Source organism: Numida meleagris, chromosome Z (genome assembly GCF_002078875.1).
Source record: "Numida meleagris isolate 19003 breed g44 Domestic line chromosome Z, NumMel1.0, whole genome shotgun sequence".
Lineage (NCBI taxonomy): Eukaryota > Metazoa > Chordata > Aves > Galliformes > Numididae > Numida > Numida meleagris.
In genome coordinates this window covers 59,034,085-59,045,355 of record NC_034438.1, presented here as the reverse complement: position 1 = coordinate 59,045,355, position 11,271 = coordinate 59,034,085, and the positions used below count along the sequence as shown (strand labels likewise).

The 11,271-nt window shown below is 41.5% G+C and overlaps 1 long non-coding RNA gene across 2 annotated transcripts in view; it reads left to right on the top strand.

The window, feature by feature from the left end:
* Positions 1–11,271, top strand: part of LOC110389575 — a 36,538-nt gene that overhangs the window by 14,628 nt on the left and 10,639 nt on the right. For both annotated transcript variants that reach the window (XR_002433301.1, XR_002433302.1), the window contains one exon: positions 11,147–11,211. This is a non-coding gene — a long non-coding RNA (uncharacterized LOC110389575). The remainder of the gene's footprint in view (positions 1–11,146; positions 11,212–11,271) is intronic.

The following is an 11,271-nucleotide window of genomic DNA, read 5'->3' as shown; positions in this document are numbered from 1 at the left end:
TGCCACAGCAGTCACTTCAGTACAGAAAGGAAGAAACATTCACTCTGCCTGCAAAGAGAGCTGCTGGTTTTGTGTGCTCTCTAGAAAAGATTAATCCAGTGCTGTGAAATCAAAATGTGTTGAGAGACTGTTCCCAGACAAACAGCTGCTGCATTGGATTTTCATCATCACAAGACTGATGAGATTTACTTTGGGCTGCTTTTTTTCCATTGGCACAGAGCCCCAGTGATAACAGTTCTTGTCTTTCTGCTGGTTATATTTTAACCTGCCTGCTGGTTTTCTTGTTTGAGGATTTAAACAGCATAGACTTTGGGGGCAGGTCTGAAGTAATTTCACACTGCTACTTCTGCTAATAAGCATCCAATCCACTAATACTTAAAACACTGTAATGCATATGGTTGAATTATGTAATGTAAAGGAAATTAATTAACAGATATTCTGGGTACTGGATTGTGTTTGCTTACAACATCTGAATGTATTAGTGTTATTAACTTTCTGTGTGTAATGGGTTACAGGGCAGGAGTACATAGATGCTTGAGGGATACTTCAATATTTAAGGATATGCAGCACTGTTTCAGCCAGTCAAACATCCCTGGAAAGGACTAGGTCCAAATCTGGAACTGGATCCTGACCAAGTCCAGTATTTCCAAACTGCTTTAACCTTTCTGGCCTTTCATTTTCCAGTTTGAAAGGCAGGATTCTGTAAAGTACACGTTCATCAGGTAGGGCTGAGTAGTTTAACACCTATAATAATCCAGATCCAGTATTCAGTGCTCGTCTCTGTTGCTCAAGGAGTAAGGTTCAACTGGCATCTAACAGGGAATTGCTGCCCAGAAAATATGAGAGTTTTAAGGTTTTTTGTTATGTGCATTAACTAACATGGATATGCTGTACACACATTTTGTTTTCTTACCAGCATGGCCTTTATCTCCCATTGTGTCCTTTAGCATATCTTAATTTATAATCTTGTCTTGTTTCACAGACACAAAATATTTGAGCAGAACAGAATAATGAGTCATAAAGGCTGCTTCAGAAATCTGGAGTGGTTTAGTAATCAATGTGACACGGTTAGTTTGTCTCTTGAAAGCTCAAATAACCAACTTGAAATATAGGAAAGTACGTTGCTTGACTTAATACTTCCTTTAGCAGCTAACATTTGCATGATACTTGGAATTTGTGGAATGTGAGGAAGACAAAGCTCACATTTCTTAGAATTTCTTTAGGATGACTTGTAAAAGTGATAGCTAAAATTACAGAGTGGATGCACAGCACAGCATAGGATTACATACAGAGGAAATTCACTTATCCTCTCCCCCATATTATCTGGCCAAAATAGAATAAATCAGTATCCAAATGCTTTCATATTCCATAGAGGCATGGTTAGCAATTTAAGAACTCAAGATAAAATAAATTTCTGTGTAATTTTTTTTTGAGAGACAGTTTTAATCAGTGATATCCTTGATGATTTTCTTAGCATTTTTCCAGAGCAAAAAAGATCCATCTTATTATGTTCAGTATAGACTGAATATTAAAATACTTCTCTGGCTTCAAAGTATAAGTTAAGAATACAAAGTAAATTATGAAACTTTCCCTTGTAAACCAAAGTCAACTCTGTCACTTCGCTGGCCAGCACAAATCTGTCTTCACTTAGAAAGAGGTAAAATATGGTTAAAACAAAACAAAACAATGGCAACAAAAAACACCAAAAACAACAACTACAAAAAACATCACTAAAATCTTGCCAAAAGGATTCATCACAAATGTCATTATCCTTTGTGGAAAAGCTAGAGAGGGTTTTCAAATGCTAGAGAAGCTTTTAAGTCTTCAGTGTAGGAAACTAGATGGTTGTCCTTTCTTTTGCTCCAAAACAGACTTTCACTCCCTCTGGAAACTTGAATTAATACACTGATATGCCATTTTAGCTCGGCAGGACATAAATCCAGAAATGACAGTGTTAATGGTGGTAAGTTCATTTACTGCTGTGTTTTGGAATCCCTCCTATAGTCTGTAAATGTGCAAATATGATTCACCACATTGTCTATACATAGGTAATAAGTATGAATTCAGGAACATTAGACACGAATATTTGCAAGGGAAGCATTCCTTTGAAGTAAAAACATGCAGTTGCTATATGGCTTGTCTAGGAAACATATTTGGCGGAAAAGTGCAGTTGCAATGCTGGTTTCAAAACCTTGCCAGTTTCAAAATGAGGGTACAGGAGGGAATAGATGACTTGATGTGTAAGTTTTTCTTTCCCATTTTCCAGTTGTTTCTTTTCCTTCAAAAAAATTCTTCTGAGATAAATATTTTGCCATTTTGAAAAATGTGGATGCAGAATCTCATTCCAAACTCTATAATCTTCAGAAATAGGAGCAGCCAGACCTGGTAAAGCCTATTTCTGGACAGACAGAAATGTCATGGCAAACCACATACTTTCAGTGGTGCAAGTTAGAGATTTCATAATTTAGTGCTTTTCACTTCTGTACCTCTTGGGAAGAAAGTGCAAAGGAGCAATAGTGCATCCCATAGAGAAAGATGACTTGAAGAAACATCCTGTCATAAGACAACTGTCTTGCAAGATCATTGTTACACCACTAGGCCCAAAATATCATTACTAAGGAATTCCTCAATAATGAAAGTGCCGTGGAGGATGTCACTGGCAAAGCAAAATTTAAATTTTAAATTAAGTAGATTCTTGACACTTTGTAAAATGCTGTCTTTCTTACATGAAGGAGGAGAAATACAAATATAGATTTTGAAACTATTTAATAAATTTTCAGTTTGATTTTTGAAAGATCTTTATATAAAATTATTTTAATTCAAAATATGCTTTGACTGGGAAACAATAACAAAGATTGAACTTCAACCCAAACTTTTGGTTTATCTGAAAAGAATTTAGTCAGTGCAACATGATATATGCATGTCTTTATTTATTTCATAATGAAAATAAAGCACAGCTGACAGTGAATGAGTGCCTTCAAAAGAGCATTCCAGGTCCTACAGTGCAAACAACTCAAGAGCTTGTCCCAGTGGCAGTGAGAGGGGCATGGCTGTGAGCTCTGTCACAGATCTGGGGTAGGAAGGCTGCTTTATTCTGCCTCAGTTTCCCCTGAACAATGAGAACAGCTTTTCCATATTGTGAGAACAGCCTTTCGCATAACTTGAGGGGATACAAGCTGAAGGACAGGAGGCTTGTGTAAACGTAAGCTCAAGAATGAAATGCGGAGGCCGTGAAACTTGCTGTCAAGTGATGATATGAAAGTAGAATAGATGCACTGTTGTTGAAGATAAAATGTCAGAACAGATGCCTCAACTGAACATAACATCAGTGGAAACTGGTTTGGGCTATCCCCCCTTAAAATGTTGGAAATTTACAGTGAGAATGACTATTAGCCTTCATCCCACAACCACCAGAGATGTTAATTATTTCTTGGAATTTCTGCCCATGTCTTTGGAATGTAATGAATACGTATATGCAATGCCTTTAAATATGTAGTCTTTTCTATGGTGGAGCGATCCACCATGCACCCAGCACTGTAATAAAGGGAATACCTGCTTGACATAACTCATTGGCATGTCAAGTTACTCTGTCGGTTTTCTTGGCTTCACCCCAGTGCTGCCATTCATGCATTTGATGAAGGACGGGCTGGTGAAAGCTAGAAGAGTTATGGCTGTACCCATTTGAGGTACACTGATGCCCTATGGGATTGCCTCCCATCCTCCCCCAGTTCCTAACCAAGTAATAGGCACTGTTGCAACTCCCCTGTGACTAGGGGAAAGCAAGAGGGCAACTGTTGTCAGAGTACCCTGAGGCAACACCAGGACCCTTTTGCAACTGCTGTCTCTGTCATACTTTCATACTTCATGAGACTTGTCTGTACCTTATTTTCCCTTCTTTTTTTTTTTTAATGTAGCTATTTTATAACAAAGGTCACGTGATTCCAAAGAACAACAATAAAGCCTGTATTTTCCCAGTAGTGATGACTTCTGGCAATGAGTTTCATATGTCCTAATCTGAAACAAAGGCAGTACAGGAAGAACGAGTGACTCAGTCGCTGATGCAGAGTCCCAGAAAGTAAACACTGTCTAACTAGTCTTATCTGGTTTTTAGGAGCTTGAACCAGGCGTTTTGCTGTGGACAGATTTCTTTTGAGTGAGTGTGGGTATGTGTCAGGAATTGATGCACTTTGTGAAAGCATTCTCATCAACAGATTTGCCAGCAGTTTTTAGAAGTGGTGTGGGAAGGAGAGGGGAACAGGACTTTTTCTCAGAGAGGAAGCTTAGAAGGCTGCTCACACTATTTAAATCAGTGCATGTGCCTGGGACTTTACCTCTGAAGCAGTCCTGTCCCTGCTGAACCTACAAATCTCCAAGCAGCTTCATGGCTCAGCTTTGTGGAGCACACCCCTCATTACACTGGTATGGAGGTGTTTTCCCCCAGTTGCACCCATGGAGGTGGGTTCCACTTGCTGAGCCTCCTATCTGGAGGTCTGTGAAGCTGAAAGGACTTCATTGCTGGTGGAGGGAGGACTGTGGAAAAACAAGTGCTGGCTACAGTATTCTTCTGAATGTCCTTGGAAACTCTCGGGAGAAATAATGTATCTCCTTGCTTACTCAGGCCTTCAGTCCCTTCCTTCACAGTGAGAGTCCTTCAAATCACACATCTTCCCAGAAAAGCAGGTGGAAGAGGGAAGGCAAGCAACTCCTCTCTAGCACCAAAACAATGACCCCTGAGGAACACTGCTGCACGTACATGAACCAGCGCTGTGATTATATTTTAATAATACACCAACATGACCTTTGAATTAGCTGTCCTTCCAGTCATTCCAGGGAGACAATGGCAGTCAGTGTTTTGCACAGCACTTCTCACAGCGTGTTGGAAAACATTGCCGTGCTAACTCCATTTCAGAGATGGAAAAGTTGCCAAATGAGAAATCAAGTAACTTTTATGCAGTTGAAGTGGAAGGACAGAGCTAGGGACTGTGGGCAGCTTTATCTGCTGCAGCAGCTCAGGCCAGCATTCTTCAGGCATCAACATTTCCATAGCAGCTAAGCATTTAGCACTTGCACTTTGGGATTTTCAGACAGTATCTTCTCAAATTAAGCAACTGAGCTACTGACAAACATCTTGTTAAATTCTGTGCAAGTTATTTAAAACTCTAAAAGTAACTTACATGATTAGTGTTCCCTTATCATGTTCAGGGAAGCACTAGAGGTATTTCAGAAATGAGAACACCAGAAATCTACTTAGATAGCAATCTGAAGTGAATAAATGCAACTCAGTTATCAACCCAAAACGTCCTTTGTTGTTTTATTTTGCCACTTAGTGCCAGCAGCCCGTACCAAGCACTGGCTCAATTTGCGTCACCACTAAGGAGAATTAGTTCCAACCCTAATTTTGTGATGTATAGCAAAGATAACCTTGTGACTCCGGGGCTCCTGGGGCAGCAAGGGTGAGAAGTCGGCGTGATAGAGATATCTATGATATGTGTATGCAGATATACATTTTTGCTGTGGTACAGCTGGCCGCCGAGGTCGCCTGCCCTTTACCGCGGCAAACAATGCGCGCACTCAGCCGCTTTAACGCAGCATCAGCGCACGAAATGGCAGCGCCGGGAAGCGCCGGGGGAAGCCGCGCCGGGAGTCCCCTGACTCAGCGCTGAGTCACCGCCGCCCCGCCGCTGCGCACGCCCGGCTCTGCACGTCACGGCACGGGGGGACAGCCGGATGACGGTGACGAGCACCCCCTTTCCTCCACTGAAAAATAATAACAAGGAAACATAAAAAAGAGGGGAGGAGGGGCGAACAAAACAAACAAAAAGTAACCAGCAGAAAGGAGATGAAAAATCCAGAAAGAAAGCAAGCAGTAACAACAAAATGACCCAAAAAAACAACCAACTCTCCCAAAGAATAAACAATAAACCAACAACCACCAAAGAAAAACATCCAGATCAACCAGAAATCTCTGCCTACCACCTCCCCGCTCCCCCCCAAACTGAAATAAGAAGTCAGACTCCTGCTGGCTTGTTTGGAGTGTTTTTTAATATTCTTTTTATTTTTAATGAACTATTGGAAGAATTGGTTTCAGCTTGGAAGCAGGAATTTCACATGTAACATATGCTTAGGGCCTCAAAACAAAAGGCTGTACTTTTTGTATGAGTAAAAAGTCTGTTGGAATCCCAGCTTTTCCGTTGTATATATTCACATGGATTGAAGAAAACAACAGTCCCTCCTTCCTCTGCCCCTCCGTCACACAAGGCTCCAGGTTACGCACAGAATTTCTCATTGTGGTTTACCTTTAAAAGGTAAAATCCTGAAGGTTAAAGTATGGTTGTTTGCAATATTAGATGAATGTCACAAACCCTTTGCTAAATCTGGTGAAGCTCCTAGTTTTGTGAATAACGCTATTTTTTGTGTATTACTCTGTCCTGCTGTAAAACCAGTCGCAGTTTGTTATCAAGGTCTGAATTAGCACATTCAGAGATCTGGACTGACTTGTTGTTGAGTGGAACTAACTTCTGAGTAAGTGAACATGCTTATACAAATTCCTGTGGAGCAAACTACTGAGTTTCATGCAGCTTTGCTGGGAGAAACTATGAACTTCAGCTTTGTATGTTGCAAAAAAGCTTACGCAAAAGCTGGCATGTATCAAATCTTCCATGTGCGAGGCCAGACCCTTCTCGTCAACATATCTGTAATTCTCCTAATATCTGGCATCACTCGGGGGATGTATTTCACTTTATCTGATTGCCTTCAGCACGCAGAGTTTGTGCTGCGTCAGAAATGCTTGTTGTTATTTTAGACTATGAGACATGTGGAAATATACGTACGTACAAAATGAATGCAGAGCTGACTTACATTGTCATTTTTATGTAAGCAGTCTGGTTTTCGCTTTTGATTTTGTTGCTTTGTGTGTGTGTGTGTGTGTGTTTTCTTAAAGAAAAGCATTTCTAAAAACAACAGGTAGTTCAGCAAGTTTTAAACTCCTTCATTTTTGTCTCCCCAGACTGAAACAATGGTTTTCAGAAAGCAGACATCAATACCTAAGATCCTTAAAAGTGACTTAATATAAAACAGAAACTCCTTTCTAATTATTATGATTATTTTATTTATTTTTGACAGAGGGGTTGGTGGAGGTGAGGGTTTCAGGGAAATGACAAGCTATGTTTTCCTTTGAATTCAGTGCCAGCCTTTTTTTTTTTTTTTTTACCCTGAGCTAAGAAAAGTCAGCTGGTTTAGGCTGATAGTGAAAAAGAAAAGTGTAAAGTCAAAGTACTCAAATTCTCCGCAGCCTTTTAAAAACGAGACTGATTTGAAGATGTTAAAAATTGCATGTTAAAATTTACAGATGTTAGAAGTTGGAAGTGACTGTTATATTCTTTGTCTCGAAATCTCTCAGAGTTTTTGAAAAGCATCACAGATGCAGTTCCTTACTAACTTTCTTCATTAAAACTGTTTTTCTTCAGTGACTTTTCTCTGCAGATGAGTGCTAATCTGCATCTGCAAGGAAACAAACATTCTTTTACATTCAAAGTCAGCAACTCCCATCTCCTTTTTCTTCATTGCTTTTAGTTTGGAGTCCAGCTTTTCCCTTATCTCCAACCAGGAATGCAACCTCCCTTCAAGATGGGATTGTCTCCTGGGTCTGGCTCTCCCTGCCTCTCTCATGGCTCCCTGGAAGGAAGGTCTCACCGCTCAGCTGGGCCTGGTGGCCTTACAGATACTGCAGGTGCAGCCTCAGGACTGAGCATATGAGGCAGACCTGCTGATATGTGATCTGATGATAAGGTTGGAAGGAGAGGCTCTGTGGGACAGAGAGAGGAAAGTGCTGGTGATCCTGAAGGCCTTGGAGAAGGTTGAGGCTTGGTGATGTCTAAGGGAGGTGGGGGTGTAGCAGAGAGCTAAGAGAGGCCTAGCCAAGAAGAAGGGCTGTACGGCCGGAGTAGCCATTGACTGATGTAGAAGTGAGAACACAGGCCAGGTTTGAGGGAGTTCTTGGGTTGTTTCATTTCTCTTTTTGGGTTTCTTATACTAAAAGCCTGCCCAAGCTCTTAACACGGGAGGCACTGAGAAGAAGCTGTCCCAATAAGGAGGCACACTAGCCTGTTTTTCACAGCTGTTGTGTCTGCGCAGCCACAACACCAATGGGTGCAGCTGGTTTGGATCAGCAGATACGCTGGGTTCCTGCTCTCTGGCTCTGCTTTTGATCCAGCAGCTGGAAGCAGAGGAGCCTGGCACACGGTGACCTGGTTTCTGCACTGTCCTTCAGGAACTTGTCAGCAGTCCAGAGCACATTCTGTAGATGGCAGCCTGGTGACACAGCACCTCAATATGAGCCCTGCGCAGGCTGGCTTTGTGCTATATTTACTGCCGTTTGATGCTGTCGGGAGCAGCTCTCCAGCATGAGCGTTTCTAGCATGCTCAGAACTTGCAAGCCCTAGAAAATGGGTGTTGCACAACAGAATTATATCCAGCATGGGTTGGCATAAGGTATGACCACTCAGCCTGACCTACTGAATATCACCCCTACCTTGCCTACCATGGTACTGACACTCCTCACAGTCTTCCCGCAGAAAACTATTTTTGCACACTTCGTTTTCTGCCAGTTTCAATCCCTGCTTTGACTTACTGTAAGGTCAGCTGGGCACTGGTGCCAGTGCAAGGGGGACAAGTGGCTCCGCTGGAGCAGGGCAGGACAGGCTGTCCTGCTGTCCCTGCATTGCTAAGGCTGAGAGAAAACTGAAAACAAGACAAACCCGCTGTGGGGGGTGAAAAGAAAATTTATTTAAACATCTTTCTGCAGCACCCACAGAACATTCCTTTTATGAAGACCAAAAGGATATAATTAGCTTGAATGTTTTTATTCTCTAGAAGGGAAAATGAGAGTTCAGACCTCTGAAAAGCAAAACAGCTGACAATTGCTGATTTTTTTCCTTGCTCTTTTCTTTTCATACTATCCAGCAGTCTGTGGTAATGTTATGCCTACCTAAGAAGCTAAAATCCCCAGAGGTAAGCATTTGAAAATGGGCTCAAATTCAAACAGTTGTGTAAGCTTGCACGTGCACACAAGCCATTTATCTGTACATTCATACATGCAATTTTTTTATCACATCTTCATCAGTGTGCTCTATGAGCAGAAGATAGAGGATGGTTTCTCTTCTCTGACTTCCCTTCAGTTAGCCCCAAAAAATCCAACTCATGTTGAAATACATTTTATATAGGTTGTGATAGCCTTAGCTTTCAGCCTCAGTTTCGAAGGCTCAGATAAGCTAAGAGAAAGGGAGGTAGAACAGTGCCCCACACTGAGCCCCAGCCATGTACTCTGTCCCTATGGCAAGCAGAGGGGGATCAGACTTAATAAACTTTTCCAGCACATATCAAGTGGAAAATAGAGCCAAGAAAAGTAATCTTCAAACCAAGATTTCTGCAAGTTATTCAGCTTTTTATTTTTGTATTTTCTCTAGTTAGATACTTCATCATAGTTCTGACTGTGAGACCTCAGGCCATTTCAAACTTATAATCACAATTCCTTTAGAGTCCTTCAGGGTTCACCTTCTAGCTCTTAAAACCTGCATATGAAAGACTAATATATTTTTTTCCTAAGAAATTGGTTAAATTCAAAGTCAATGGAGTCACTCTTGAATTGAAAGGCAGAATTACTGCTGCTGCATGCTTGCTGGCAGGGACCAGCATGGGAGGGGAGTGCTCCAGGAGAGTAAATCATCCTCTCACTCATGGAGCTAAGGAGCTGGGAGTGTTAAGGAGATGCTGAGCTGCATTGCTGTGGTTACACTCCTGCACCATATGAGGCCTGTCAGCCCAGCCACTTTCACTACAGTACTGAAAGGGTGCAAAAAACCCTACATCTAAAGAAAGAGGAATGCTTTGCAGAAACAGAAACTTGTGTAAATCACCTCTGAGCAGATGTTTTGAGTGGTGCTGGTGGATCAGCAGTTTGAGGTCAGCAGTAGCTTGCATAAAGCAAAACTCATAAACAAGTTGGTGAGTCAAGCTCATTTCCTTGACTAACAGGAATAGGATTTCATAAACATAGCAATCACTTTGTGCTCTCCAAACTGCTTGTGAACTCTGCAAGCTAGTTGATACGGCATAGGAACAGGGGGCAGGCAGCTGCTTCCAGAAGCTCTTAAGGAGACTGTGAGAAAAGAGGCTCTTTCAGAAAATATGACAGAGTTTAGACTTCAGGTAACACGATGTCCTTTTAGAAGGACTTAAAAAACGTAGTAGTGTTTTGTATCTGACCTGATTCTCTTTAATGTTTACTGTACATGTTATCTACTGCGGCCTTATTGTCCGTTCTTAATGTGTTTGTGTAATTAAATTGTGCTTAAAAAAGATTCAGTGGGCAAAACCAATCTGCTTAAGAGCACAGACTCATACATTTCTCTGTCCTTCTGGTGAGGCAATGAACATATTCAAATCCTGTTTGCTTCATTGGAAACTCAGACTGACCAGATTTGTAGGGAAGTTAGGACTTCACTAATGCCAATAATTTACATTTTAAATTCAGAACACTGCCACTCTCTCTCTTTCTTATTTTTGCCAGTCCTGTAGAAATGCTATACTTCAGCTGTTTTAATAGAAAATGTATTGTGGGTGTTAAGTTAACAACGTACTCCAGATTTTAAAATATTTTAATACTCAGAAAGCTGGCAATCTCTGCAGTCCTATTCACAAATATTCTGCCCTTGGTCCTTATTGCAGCTGCAGACCAATTGCCCTCCATGGACACACTTCCATGGACATTTCATGCTTGCAGTCACAAAGAGGCTTGGGCATGGGTCAGGGCATGCACACAATATGCTGAGGCCCAAGCCTGGCGCAGCAGTTGCCTGTTGGAGGCTGTAAAAGTAGTTTTCACACACCCTTCACATCTCAGGCTGGAGCGGGGTCTGCAGAAATGGTCCTCCATTGTTCTGTGGCCTTGAGAGTATAACTGCTTTTTGCCATTAATGATCCTATCTTAAATCTTTCATGATGTTGACATTACGAAGATATTGAAACATCACAAGGTGCCACTAAGACTTTTCTGGATAAGGGTTTGGTAAATAAACTATTAACTGTGAAGGGGGAGAAATGCTTGTCTCCTTACTTCCCTGACCTTACCTGCCTCTTCTTTCCTAAGGAGATTTAGCCTTGCTGGAGAGCCAGGACCTCATGCAGGTCATTTGAATTCTTTGGAGACTTCAGGTGGGTATTCTCTCTTTCTCTAGGGTATACTAGCATCATCATGTTGCAGTCACTTCTCTG